Consider the following 15,256-nt stretch of genomic DNA (forward strand, 5'->3'; position numbering starts at 1 on the left):
ATGAACGGCCACCACTGAGTAATTAAAAAACATTGAGAAGATGCAGTGATATGTACTCTGGGAAGAAGCAGCAACCTCAGATCTATGGAGACGCCACCTGACATTTAACAGGACTTAAAACATCTGCTAGTAAAGTCTTTATCTGTAGTTTTATGAGCCCAATTGGGAAAAGCTGATTTGGTGACTGGAGGGGGACCTAAACAAAATCAATGGTGTTTTTTGATGTTGTACTAGACATTTCACATTACATTTAATAAACATGAATACACGTATCTAATATTTACCATAGCCAGTGCTTTGTTCTTTCCGCTTTTATACAAAGTGAATAGCAGGGAAGTATGTTTAGTATTTGCTGTTGCTTTGTAACAAACACATCGACAAAATAAAATTTCTCAAAATATAAAAGAACAGCCTCGTACTGGAATACATTTTCAATTCAATTCAATTCTATTAAATTTTATTTACATAGCGCCAGATTACAACAATTGTCATCTCAAGGCACTTAAATAATATAGTCCAATTCAAGCCAATTGGAATTCTATTCATTGTAATCATAATCCAATTAATTCATATGGAGCCAATTCAAAAATAATATCCTAGCTAAGGAAACCAACAGATTGCACCGAAACTTGTCTTCAGTCCAATCTCCCGTCCTGAGCGTGCCTGTGGCGACTGTGGAAAGGAACGAGTCCCTTTTAACAGGAAGAAACCTCTGGCAGAACCAGACTCAGGAAGGGTGGCCATCCGCCTTCGACCAGCTGGGGTTTGAGAAGACAGAAAAGAGGGGGAAAAAAACGCCATTCAAACGATATCTGTTGGAACAGGGAAACACAAGTTAATAACCACAATAATGTCACATGTACATAATATCATTTGAGAAATTAAACAGGGGGGAAAAGACAGCAAAGTGAGGAAAGGTGCGACAGATGAGGTCCCCCAGCAGTCTAAGCCTATAGCAGCTTAACTATGGGATGTTTCAGGATTACCTGAGCCATCCCTAACTATAAGCTTTATCAAAAAGGAAAGTTTTAAGCCTAATCTTAAAAGTGGAAAGGGTGTCTGCTTTCCGGATATTTACTGGCAGTTTATTCCACAAGAGAGGGGCCTGATAACTGAAGGCTCTGCCTCCTATTCTACTTTTAGAAACTCTGGGAACAACAAGTAAACCTGCAGTTTGGGAGCGAAGTGCTCTGTTAGGAAAATACCTTACAATGACATATTTAAGATATGATGGAGCTTGGTCATTAAGAGCTTTATATGTGAGGAGAAAGATCTTAAATTCTATTCTGAATTGAATGATGAAGAGAAGCTAAAACTGGAGAAACATGATGATTTTCACAGCAGAGCAACACTCAACTGTAAAAATTGTCACTCACTCACATTAAACATACTCTCAGTACTTATTCCTGACCAGGATGGTGGTCATAAATCTGCCGCAAAAATTAATCTCATGAGGTACAAGACAAACAAAGGATCTTCTCTTTCTGCTGCTTCTGCAGTTTCCTTCTTCTCTTCCTGCTTGTTGGGCCAGGTGCTGTTTGTTATGTTCCTTGCTTAAAGCTCTGGATTTGAGTCTCTCTTTGGAGAAACATTCATTCATGTGATGTTTAACCTTTAACTCTCACTGAGCCGAACATGGGACAGGAGAAAATTCGGTCACTCATTGGACTATTCAGAATGAAATAATAACATAATTTGAGGAATGTACATAATTTTCACAAAACTGTGTGATTGTTTTAAGATACCAAATACCACAGCAGTAATGAAAACAATGAGAGAGTTCAGTGAACGGAGTGTTTTGGACTTTGTGTGCAGTTTGAAAAAAATTTAATGCAGCTGCACCACAATTATTTAGCTATTTGTCGATCAAATACTCCGATGGTTGCTGAAGAAGGTTGTGAACTTTTTATTTTACTTAATTTTCTAAATAGAAAACATGATCATCGACTTAGTGTCTGAAGGGTTTGATGGAGATTAGGGACCTGCATGTGCATCCAAAGTGTAGGTGTTGGGCCCATCTTTACTGTGGTGTATGCTTTCATTCACACAATGTCATATCAAACACATCATTAATCTGACAAATTGAAAAAGAAAATCTATTTTTTTTATTTTAACTGCTTTGGAGACAGTGTAGATCATTTAAAAGAAGTTCTCCAGTTTTACAGCGATCACTGTCTTAGGGTAATGTTTTGGTATGCTTATAGCTCTCTGGCACTCAAGTTGAGATAAATGGAAAACTTCATTAGATTTGGTCATAAGGCAAAGCTCTGGACAAATCAAATCCAACCTAATGGATGTAAGTTAGAAAATCCCTTCAAAACATTAATGTGGGATGGACTAGCGACATGTTCTCTTGCCTTATGACTGCTGAGATAGGCTCCAGCCCTGCTTGATCCTTAGTTGGAGTGGGTACAGAAAATGGATGGATGGATGGACATTAATGTGGAGGGAGACATGATTGTCAGCCTCATGGTGGTGCTAGAGGAGAAGTCAGACAACAACCAAAGTCAGTAAAATTCATTGTTTTGGGGCAAGGGTCGTGGTGTCATGGTTGTTTTAAAAGAATTGTGGAGAAAAAGATGTGCAGATCAACTGAGTTGAGATATTTCATATGCAAAGAAATCTTTGACTTGTTGTTATTGCTACGGATGCAAAGTCTTCGGCTCATCAGATTCATCTGCATCAAATTTCATGGCATTCCATCCAACATCGAGAGATTTCAGGGATCATCAAAGTCTTGCCTCATACTATAGGAAGCATGAGCATTTAAAAAAAAAAAAAAGGTAGAGACTGTAGTTTCTCGTCTTCACTAGTCACTCATCCTGATTAGTAAAGTGATTTTGACATTTAATCAGCGGAGTCCCCTCGAAGAAGAGGTAGATAAACAAGTAACGGTCCTTTGTTAAAACACATTTCAACATTATCTGAAAGAGTAGCTTTGTCTGCACTGTGTGGATGTTATTTTAATTATGCTGTTGTTACCAGTGAATGCCTGATTGGAGATCTTTTCTCTGCTCTTATTTCACTCACTTCTCTGGTGCTGAATCCCTCAGTGGTTACAGAAAAGGAGAAGGCTAACAGAGGGGGCAGGTCAACCTCTAATCCCACTATAAACAGAGGACACTGCCACCACTCACTGACCCCCACTCCCCCTTGATTCACCTCATCTTATGCTCGCCTGAACCCCCACACTGTGGCGGCTCGGGCTGGATAATCAGCCAAAGAGCCAAAGCACATTCCTGTGACAAAACAATGAGAAAACATACCAAGAGAAGATTAGGTGAATGTCACAGGACTGATTGGGAACATATTTGGAAATCTATATCTGAAGATAAATCCTGCAATGAATACAATGTGTTTTTGTTGGAACTGTTGTTCACTTCTCTACCACAAGGAGGAGGGCACCGCTTGTGACTTCCAACTGACTTTGGATTAAAGCTGTAAAACTGATATATACTGAGGAGCAGAACACTCGCATAACTCAGTAAAGTAAAAACTGTCACAGCTGTAGCTGTGGAAACTAAATTAAACAATTATCGATGCAGTGCTCATTCATTTTAGATTTTTAGCAAATTGAAACTGTGGTCTGAAAAAAAAAATCAATATTATATCTGTACAGCTTAACCTTTAAAAAAGTGTTTGATGCTGCCTAATTATTCTAAGAAGAGAGTAAAAGTAGTAAAACTTAAAAAGACAAGACTAAATATTTCAAGTTCAAGTCACTAATGTTTGATTTTCTTTCCCCTTTAAAAGCTCTTTGATTGAAATCCCTAGAACATTTTTTTAAAAAAGTTTTCCAATGGTTTTACTTAAGTAAGGAAGTAAAACAATACTTTTTACTTCGCAAAATTTATTTTATAGCCATAAATACTGGGTACTTGTCATATTAAGTTTTGTATGTTGAGAAAAATACAGAATATGATATGTGTGTAAATATCATACAACAGCGATTCCTCAAAAAGAAACCAGTGATTTTAGTGTTGCAATTCCCTTAAAAAGAACCTACTTTAATTCTTAGGACAGGCTGTCCCACGAAAAATATTAAGAATATTCTCTATTTCAACGTTTCATCAAGTGAGTATTTGAGTTGCAAACATTTCAAAATGTAAATCTCTTTCTCAATAAACCCAGAAAATGTTACATAAAATCATATTTAAGCTATTATTTGCAGCACTCATTTTATATCAACATAGACTAGTGCCAGCATGTAAAAATCTACCCTTACAGATTAAAGTCCATTAGGAAATGCATTTCTTTCAACAAAGTTGATCCCTCTTTTAAGTTTTCTCTATGATTTTCAATTTTCAAAAACTTTTGATCAAACCTTAAATGTTAAGTTTTTACTTGTTTTGACGCTCTGAATAACTACATTCAACCATCGCTCCTACAATTATGTTATAACCGAGAGTTTGCCTTTTAGCTCTGCTATGGTCTGTTCCCTTTAATAAATCTTAAAAAGAAATGCAATTTATTTAATGTGTTACTTCTTTTAATGATTAGGCAAATAGAACATGTAAAACTAAAAGAATCATTGTAAAGAGATCCACAAAAGGAGCTCTTATGTAGTGAATTGATGTGTGTTAGTCGTAGGAAGCATTTCAAATATCAGTCAGTATCGTATCAAAAAGTTTTGCATAAATACAGAGGTGCCAATCATGTTGGTTTTGGTTGGACAAAATGCTCATCTGAAGGGGCTGCCAAGCATCCACCACATGTGTGTGTGGGCTTTGGACAATGATTTCCACCTGATGGTGGCGCTGCAAGGATAGGAGCACACGACCCTGCAAGGCCTCTGTGGAGACTCAGGAGGTCCAGTCAAAAAAAAAAATTCTATTGCCTTTTCCTGAACTCTTTTTCTTGACCTCGTGAAAACTTCATGGAGTTGAGGAAAGATGGGAGGAAAAATTCTTAAAGACTTCACAAAAGGCAACGGCGCTGCAGTGAGAATTCGACCACACTGGTTCTAACCTGTGATGTGGATCTGCGACACTACAAATGTTCAATAAATACTCTACATTATACTTTGTATAATACACATATTACAGATAATACAGAATGTTACTTTAAAATCAAATACGCATCATACACATCCCCTTGTCCTCATATTTATCCACCTGAATCACAGTTAGTGCATCAGGATGAAAATAATCGAGTTTTGCTATAAAAGTTGCGGCTGCAAAGAATAATGAGACGGAACCATTTCCTTTCTTTCATAAAGGATGGCTGAGTGTATTAGGCTAAAGGAGCTCATTAAAGCATTGGATATTATTTCCTTAGTATTTAGAGAATTCAAACAGCTCTTATCTTGGCTGCTACGCAGATACTTCCGGGTCATTTCACTCAGTTAGGAAGGTTCCTGAGCAAAACAGACTATTCATCTGGGCTCAGGCTTCACTCTCTTTTGTTTGGCCTGCTTGAGTTGAAGGGAAGTTAGATAGATGATGCTGATGAGTGAGAAAAAGGCAGCAGTGTTGTACTGAGATTGCAGCACTGACGTGTGTGTGTGCTGTTACAGGATTTTCTCATTTTTGGAGCACCCTTTGGAACTCTTAAGCCAAACTGTCACTGGTGGTGAAGACATCACTGTGTGCTCTGACCAAGGTTTTCCAATCTGCTTTTCTAAATTCTCAACAAACTATTATATGAATATGGAAATGTCTTGCTCCCACACGCTGCTGATTAAGTTGCATTCTTTAAAATGTAGCTGGTGCTGAAAAATGGATGCCGGTCAGATGAACTCATATACACAGCCGTAAATAAATCAAGATCAGCCGCTAACATGTAAAGGGGCACTGCTCATCTTGTTTACAGTGCAATGATCTGCTGGGAAAACCTGCATCCTGGCATTCTCATGGATGTTACGTTGACACTTACCACCTACCTAAGCATTTTTGCAGACCAGTCAACCCCCCACCCTCAGATGTGCTTTGCCCTTGTCCTCATGATCAGAGCTCTTTTGGCAGCATGAGGAGGACAGACTCGATATTGGGCTGATTGGTGTATTAGTAATTCTACTTTGAGGCAGTTTCAAAGGGTAAATGTCAAAACTGAACTAAATAAGATTTAGAAACCTGCTTGCAACTTTTACTTAAAAAGAAATAATAAAAAAAACAGACCAAAGGTGCTGCAAAGAGCTGTGGGTCCAAAAATCCAAAACAGCATGGTAAAGTTGCCTCGCTGTGGTTTGACAAGACTTTTACATGATGAGCAACAATGAGGACAAACAAGATAAGAACAAGGAAAACCAAGAATAACACAAAAAAGCTGAGTAGCAATCAGTGACAATGGTCTGATGTGAAGCAAGAGCAGGAAGCAAATGTACTGAAATGAGAAAGGGAAGAAGATCTTACAAAATAGAAACAGGAAGTTAAGTTAAAACACAGAAATCCACAAGACAAGATCAAAACTACAGCAGAGAAACAAGACACTTAGATCCTAAACAAACTCATAAACCCTGATGTAATGAAACAGAAGAACAATAACATAGAATGTTAAGAAGTAACAATGGTTTTGAATTCACTCTGAGCAATGCATTTAAAATAGTTGACAGTCTATGTTCTGCATGCATTTAACAAGCCAGTGATAAAAGAAGCCGCAACTGGCATTTTCCAACAGTCCAGATCTGTCACATCATAAAATCAGTTGAAAAGCTGAAGTTCTATAAGAAGAAAGAATGACAAACATTTCCCTTCTTAAACTACAGCCTTCGGTGTCTTCAGTTCCCAAACTCTTACAGGGTTTTGTTCAAAGACATACTTTATAAGACAGTGGTTAAAAAGAGTTGCTCGCATAACATTCAGAATGAGTCAATATTTTCCAACAAATTCTCAGTTTGGACATTAGGTATGTTGAGTTTTATTATATCATTTTCAGATCATTTTACTCTGTTTTTGCCGACATTCAGCTGACAGTGTTTCTGTACTGTATAGAAATTAAAAGCCATATGAGGTCGTGACTGACAATCACTGGATCACAAATGTCAAACTGTGTTCCCATGCATCACTGTGATTCATCCCTATGATAGATGGTGGTCACGGAGGGGCTTTTGTTTTGCTTATCAGCGAATGAAGGCGCCCCCGTTAACACTCATAAAATATGAAAAAGATAACCCAAAACACTAGAACTCAAACAACTGTGTTTGTGTTCGGTCCTCTGTTTTGTTCATGTAAAAAGAACGAAACCTGAATGAGCCAGAGGTCCATTTTCCACAGATAACCTGAAACACCTGCTGCTAGCTCCGAACTACTGTACCATATGTGTGTGTCCCAGCAGGAGAGAGCTGTGTTTTTCTGTTGGCTTCCACATAAATGGCAAGCTACAAGTGTCTGAAGAGGGTGATAACCTGTTGCTTTTTGTTCCAGTCACAGATGTGATAAAAGCAATGCTCGTCCTCCACTTGGTTTCCTGCGTCACCCTGCAGAGGGTTAAATGTCCCACAGCAAAAAAGGAACACACATATCCCTGCATGCAACGGGACAATACAGAGCAACAAAGGGCTAACTCGAGCTCTACGTGGAGACCGAGAGAAAGAGAAAATACTTTTCAGTACAATGCTTGCCGTCATCTTACAAACATTCACAAAGCTGTCCCTATTGTGTCAGGCGGGCAGTCTGCTATGTAAACATCCTCTCTTTACCGACTCACGACTATATTCAGACCCTCAGCAGGAAGTGATTTCATATCCAACATCCGCCTCAGTCTTCCTCTCTCAGGTGGGGGACGTTCTTGGCAGTTGACCTCCCAGACCAAGGAAGTGGGTGATATAAAGGGAGGGTTGGTTCAAATTTGGCAAAGCCATGGAGTTGTACAACAAAGACAAAGCCATGATATTCTTCTGAATATGTGAAATAGCAAACTGCAGCTTCCAATGAGTCCTGTTTATCCTCCTTTTGTCCTTCTTTCTTTTGTTTGACGTCTACATTTATTCCAATGTCTTGTAGGTTTGTTTTTCTTTTCTCCAAAGGAAAAAAAATACAGGTGTGATCTGATTACAGGTACAGGTGATGAACACACTGTTCTCATAGGTCATGATAATATAAGTCTTTTATTCAGATGATTTTGATAAAACAAGATCTTAGTTGAAATTCCCCATTTGCAAACTAGAATTCAAGCAGTGTCATTTTTAAACCGATTTCTCCCTGTGACATAGTTAACACTGCCATTGATCGACCTGTGTCATACGTTTTAGAGATTCACCACAACATTTAATTAACATTTAATAGGGAAAATATTCAGATATGAATGGTGGCATAGGTTACCCGCTTTGCTTAAACTCAAAACTTCTTTCATCCAGCATTCATACAGGTGGTCAAAACAGGATCAAATGACGTACTGGTGGAGAAATAAGATGGAATCTTATTTGGAAGAAAAAACAAGATTCAGTTTAAGGTTACATTCAAGCCATTAGCCATGATTCTCCGATGCTTACTCCCAGATTTAAATTTAGACAGAACATTTTAAAAAAAGAAAAAAAAATATTGTTTTCTCAGTTTATGTAAGCATCCACCTGTGTCTTGGCCCTAAAATAATTTTAGAATATGAACCTTGGTAGTCGAAGCAACCTAATAGCCACTGAGGATCTGGCCCATAGGCAAACATATTCCCCTCCTCTGATTACAACGAACCGCACATGGAGTCAAGCCAACGGACCTGTAAGGAGCTAATAAGTAACAAAAAAGGCAGACATACTTGGCTGACATTCATAAAACCTTAAGAAAAGGCTTTAGGGGTCAATGTTACTGTTTTAAGACTCTCATGTAATCTGCGGTAATGAGCACAGAGAAAGTCAATTAGAGAAGGATGTGGGAACAAAAGAGGAAAACTTAACTCTCCACCAGAGCTTAAGGGCTCTTTGTAGTTGTAATCTATACTAAAATAGCATAATTTTCTTAATGTAACACTTTCATGAACGGGGTGCTGTGTTTGTGGAAAAGCATTAATCTGCTCTATTCCCAGGCTGGACCGAACTCAAAAAACAAGTCATAACTGGTGTGAGGTCATTCATCTGAGGCTGAACAGTGGTATATATAATTTTTAAATTGCTTGACACATTAATGTGACACATATGACGTGAAAATCATTTCGACATGACCACAGTGAAAAAGAGAGCTAAAAGTAAATCATTGGAAGCACATAAAACATGATTAACAGCTACGGTTAAAGCTAAAGATTTTGACGTGTTTGATTTATCTTAACTCAGTCTGAAAAAGAATTTTGAGGTCATGTGACCAAACTTTACAGACCAAACAACCACTGCTGGGTTTTCAAAGCAACAGCTGAGACATTAAGATTGTTTTTCAGGAGCAGTAACAGTGAAAGGACAGGACCAGACACACATACCTATGGCGACCTTCAAGGTAAGTGGCTTTTTAACTTGTGTTTGCTTGGGTGCGTGCATGTGAGTGAGTGTCCTTCTGGTCTAAAAGCTAAATAAACACTAACTGAATTGGGGTCACGGATTCTACTAACCTCATCTCCCTACTAACAGGTGTCTTGGAGAAACCAGAGCAGAATCTCCTGCATGAAGGTTAACCAGACAAACACATTTTTTAACTCGAGTGATCGGAAAGCATGATTATGTTGCTATGAGTAAGGACTCCAAATGTGATGTTGTGTGTTTCTGAATGAAGCTCAGCTACCACTGGATCAGAGGCTGTATTGAAACATTTAACCATCTATACCATCTGTGAATCCCTGCTGTGAGAGGGGCTTGGGAACAACCTGCCACAGACAGACAGAGCAGTGAGGGATGAAATGAGGAAACCCAAACTAAATGAACAGAGGAAGCAGTGGCGGGTGGGGGTGAGAAACAAACAAACATAGGGCTAGTTTTACACCCACCTGCTCAACCAGCTGTTCTGTATCAGCTTCTGAGAGAGAAATTGGCACAAGAACTGCTACTGTATGTGAAAGAGAAGTTTGTTGTTTGAACACAAGAGGAAGAAGTGTTCTGTCCCTCATTTAAAGCTTCTTAAAATCCATATTTCTGGTAATGACAGTAGCACAGCTCTGCAAATGGCAGTGTTGTTGGGAGCTCAGTCAGTCGCTGGATACAAAGAGCTCTGCTCTGCAGCAGGCCAGCATCTGCTATGTGTGAAACACCAATGACCTGCAATGAAATTTGGAATAGATTTGATTAAACTGGATAATAATGAATTGGACTGGAATTGGATTGAATTAGATTATATCTTTAAAGTGTCTTGAGATTACTTTAGTTTTGAATTGGCTCTACATAAATAAAACTGAATTGAACTGATATTATGTTATGAATAATTCCCAGAATTATTCTTGAAATGTAAGCTGATCCATTAAAGGTTTTCATGTCCATCATCATCCTTTCCTAATTAGCAAAATGATAACATCTGGGATAGCCTCTGAACTTAAACCTGCTTTCTATCTTTTAGCCAACAGAGGACAACTCCTGTGGTTATAGTGTATCAGAAATCGAACATTCCTCTCACATTTGTGACCTCAAAAACATTTTTCTTGTGAGTTTATGGTTTCAACTGATAGTTTCATATCCTATTTAACATTTAATTTGAATAGTAGAAGTAGGGGGTGCTCTGGACACTGTTACCTTGTAACTGACTGTTTTTGTGGTTTTCAGTAAGATCCACCCTCCTACTGACTTCCAGACCAAGACCAAGATGGAAACAGCCAAAGTGCATAAGGCATGTTAGCACCAGCATTTAACTCAAAGCATCACTTTTCTTATGCTCTTCTTGAACTGGGAAATTGTTCCAGAAGGACACCTGGAATGCACCTTCATTTTGGATTTCCCATTTAGTAAGTCAGAGGAACTTCACCAACTGCAACTTCAAATTCCAAGATGGGTGCTCCGTGCATCGACAGTGCTGAAAGCTTTTGTAATACACTGTATTTTAGTTCTTCTACTTGTGTCTCATTCAGTCTATTGAATACACACTAGCTGGGAGTTTCCAGTGAGTTTCTTTTCCTGTACTGGGTCACTTTGACCACTCACTATTTTCCAAAGAGAACATGGAGGTCTTTTCAAAATCACTGGATGTCATCTGACTGGCAGCATACTTACAAAGTGACTAGTTAGTGAACATTACAGAATTACTGAAGAGGGCTAGAAAGCAACACCAAGTTTAAGAGTTGTTAAGAAAGACAATCCCAAACTAATGCTGTTCTGTTCAAAATTATGCTGAGCTTCCTGCTTTGAGTAAAAAGTTGTTATGCTTATTTAAAAAAAAGAGTATATGGCCTACAAAAACAATCAAAGGCACACTACAGAGTTTGATTTAGTTTTCATGCTTACAGCAACACACCCTGCACAAAGTTGAAAAGCAACCAGTTTACCTGAAAAATCAAAAGAGCACCAGGTTATCATAAAAACCCAGCACCGCTCCAAATTAATTGTTTTCCATATTCATCAGGACTAACACTACTTTGTATTTGCCAGATGAGTCAAAAGTCAGCTGTTTGCACATGCTTTTTAAAAAATAAGTTAACATTTGTTTAATAAAGGAAGTATTATTCCAGAACAAAAAAAAAATCATTCATTTGAATTTTAAATCAAGTCAATAAATGTAAGTTTTATCAGCAAAGTATCAAAAAATAATAGTACTCATTATCAAAATAGCCGCATTTATAGTTGTACATACATAGTTGCATAGTAAAACATAAACAGTTGTGTAACTAAAATGTTTAAGCATTTACTGAAAAGAATTGAGGAAATACATGTAACCTCTTTTGGGTTGGCAAGTCATGAAAAACCCACTTTGCTGGTGTTTCCTGCTCCAGAACAATTAGTTGAACCTTTAAATGAAACTTAAATGGATAAAAACAGATATGGGATATGCTAAATCAAAGAAGAACTGAAGCACACACAGGATAAATCTTTCTCCCATGAAAACCTGTGAAAGGTAACTTAATATTGATTGAATAGACAAAGCCTCAGCTTTGAGATAAAAGTTCATTGCTCTAAGTTTGGTGACAAAGATGGAGAACCCAAGGCTGCCGAAGCCATCTGTAGCCTTTATACCTTGCTACTCATTTACTCTCCCTCTTTTGCTCTTTGACCTCTCCTTCACTTTCTCACTTACCCGCACATGCACACACCGACACACAAAGTACACGCACACAACGCAGAGAGCTGATTAAACTGTGAAAGTGAATCAGCGCAGACAGGCAATGGAACGAGACACTGATAAGAGTTTCTTGTGAGGCTGGTGATCAATGGCCATCTGTACAAGTGTGTGTGGGGATGTTTGTGCTCCCGTCTAAACCCCCCCCCACCCTCACCCCTCTTTACTGCTCTGATTGACTGCCACCCTAAACCATGTTCATACAAAACAGGCAGAAGAATTCCGCAAACAGTGGTTTGTAAGTTAAGACACAACATTTTTGTCAATATGTGAGCTGATTTAGAAAAGGCATAAAGATAAAGGCGACACATCTCTTTATTGTTTTAAGCAAGCTTACTTTTTATGTCCATCTTTTTTAATTTGAGTATTACAAAACTAAAAGAGCCAAAGGCAAAACGTACCCAGCATCATTATATAAATCTGTCTACTGACAGAATGCAAAGTTTTATCTTTGTGATTTGGAACCCGCTGCATTTTAAGGGTAGCAAAAGATAGTGGTTGTATATTATAAAATGTCAACTGTGATCTGAGGCACCCTTACAGGCAGTTTCCTGCATTACAATAAATGAAAAACTTTCATTATACCAATTACTTACCCCAAGCCTTCTGATCATATCGAACTAGAGTCACAGTTGGCCACTTTCTGCATTTTGTGCATCCACCCTAACTGTGTGCTATAAGAATGCAGTGCTTCCTGTCTTTGAAAAAAAACATTTCCAGAGAGGGCAGTAAATACATTTCCCTCAAGAACAGTGCTGGTAATACAAATTAGACGTATATGAAATAAGTTTCACTGAGACTTAAGCATGTCTGACATAACTGCCTAAAGCTGTAATTGTGATATATTAACAAAGTAACATGTCATATAAGGTTGAGTCAGCCAGTCACTGGTTGGGGAGATAAACAACAGAGACAGATTTCACATGTTGTTGTGTGGACAATGTTGTGTTTATTTCAGTAGAAAACCGGGTAAATAAAATCTGAGCAGCAGTTCTGTGATGGCGATTTCCAAAATCATGTTAGACCTCTCTGTGCCCAGTAGCGTCAGAGGGTGCTTTTTCATGTGTGAGCCGGTTCATTTTTCAGCCTGATAAGCCTTAACCTCTGACTGACAGGCTCTCTGGGAAGACGGATGGGCCTGCAGAGACTTGTGGAAAGCGGGAACCTCAGTGAGCTCCTGTGGCCAGAAGAAGGAGGGGGAGTTGCTCTGGGGACGTCTACTCATTAGCAGCCTTTAAATCCTAACACAAGTCGCGAACAAGTTTATAGAGAGGGAAACATATGAGTTAGTTAGTTAGTATCCGTACACATGTGCAAACATGATGGGATTTTCCCTGTATAAGATGTCAGCACTTCATTATGTTTTTCACTGATGGGTTTGCTGCTCAGGAGATGTGTTTTTCAGTGTATACATTTCATCCTGGGGAATGCTACAGATGGTGCCAATGACATTGAGTCAAGAAACATGAATATGTGCATTAGCGAACACAGGAAACCAGCAGGCTTGTTTTGTGTCCTTGAATGCAACCCAATCCTGACATAGTGTGAACAAGAAGGAACTGAATTTATTTTTCTTGAGTTGTATTCAAAAATAAACCAGCACCCCATGTCCATGTCCCTCCTCTGGTGAAGTATATGCAGTGTTGTACCTATCATTTTCCTTTCACTTGTTACGGCCTCTGCGCAGCATGTTGCACACACAACACAATGTGCAAACGTTTCACCCTGCAGAGATCAAAACATATCTATTTTTCACAAAATTTCAACGTTAGCTGAAAAGTGAGAACACCAGGCAGTGGTACCGCCCTATCAGACCACCTCGCTCTTCTCCACAATAGATTTCTAATTCAACTACTGCTGCTTAGCAGGCTTTTGTTAGACTCGCATCTCAGTCCACCCTTCCCTCCTGTTCATCTCCTCTTCTATCAGCCCACAATGTGACTCATGTATTATTGTAGCCTTAATACAGGGAAGCACCCGTGGACCGGAAGATCTGCTTCTGTAGATTGAGCCACTAACTAAATGATGCTTCCTGTCTCCCACTCCTCACTCCCCGTCCTAATGTTTGCTACAGAGCCATTACATCAACATTAAAAACCTCATGCTACTGCATAACACTCTGAAATGATTTTTATCCATTTGGAATGTAGATTAGAGCTGTGTTCTTATATAACCATTACTGGAGAACAATTATGTCAATTATTCATTCTGCAGCAGTTATTAAACAGTCAACTTGCTGTACCTGTATGGTGGCTAGCGTGGAGGGAAAGCTGGCATTTTCCATTATGGGAGCAATCGAGGTTTAAAGTGGTTTGCACAATGAACATTTGTCACTTTCAAATGAATCATGACAAAATAAACAGTCAAGGGAAATGTACATACAAGCCAAGATGAGACACCCTCTATCGGCAGTCAACAATATATTTGCTTTCTCTGCATCAGAATCCATATTAATCAGAAGTCAGAGGTCACAGCAGGTTTGCATTGAATCAAGTGCAAAATACACTCTGACACATGGTATAAATGTAACCTGCACTTTTCACCACCAATACATCTACATTCATGTCAGGGGGGTTGACGAAAAATGTAATTTTGGTCTTGACTGACAGAACGGTTGAAGGCTCAGATCACGAGGATCAAAGATGGCAAACAATTGGAAGATTTTGTTTTGGTTGATGTCAAGCGGTGGGGTTAACTGAGCGGATGTGCTCGGATTAAAGGTTGGAGCAGCAAATCTGCCCGTTTTTCTTACAGTGTCTTTCAGGGTGGGGCGGGGTGAGCAAGCCTGCAGGATTGAGATAAATTCAGAAGGGAGTCGGTAGGAAGTGCTCTCACATCACTTCCTCTCTTTGTTTCAGCCACTATTTTCAAGGCCTGGAATGTAGTTCCTGTTAAGAGGTGAAGGAATTCAAAACAAGTTCATTAACCTCTACAGAAGAGAGTACTGAGGTGGGAAAAGACACAGGGATGTGTGTTCGTGAATGAATTAGTTAATGCTGAGACAATGCATCCTTTTATAGTGCACCTATAGCATTTTACAAACATTATCTGGTTTCAAAGTAAATTAACTGTGTGTGTTGCATGCCCTGTGTGTGTCAAAAGGTCTGTGGGAGACTGAGAAAACTTGCCCACCACACCCTTCTTAC

The sequence above is a fragment of the Leuresthes tenuis genome, unplaced genomic scaffold (genome assembly GCF_036924035.1).
Source record: "Leuresthes tenuis unplaced genomic scaffold, fLeuTen1.0.hap1 SCAF_19, whole genome shotgun sequence".
Lineage (NCBI taxonomy): Eukaryota > Metazoa > Chordata > Actinopteri > Atheriniformes > Atherinopsidae > Leuresthes > Leuresthes tenuis.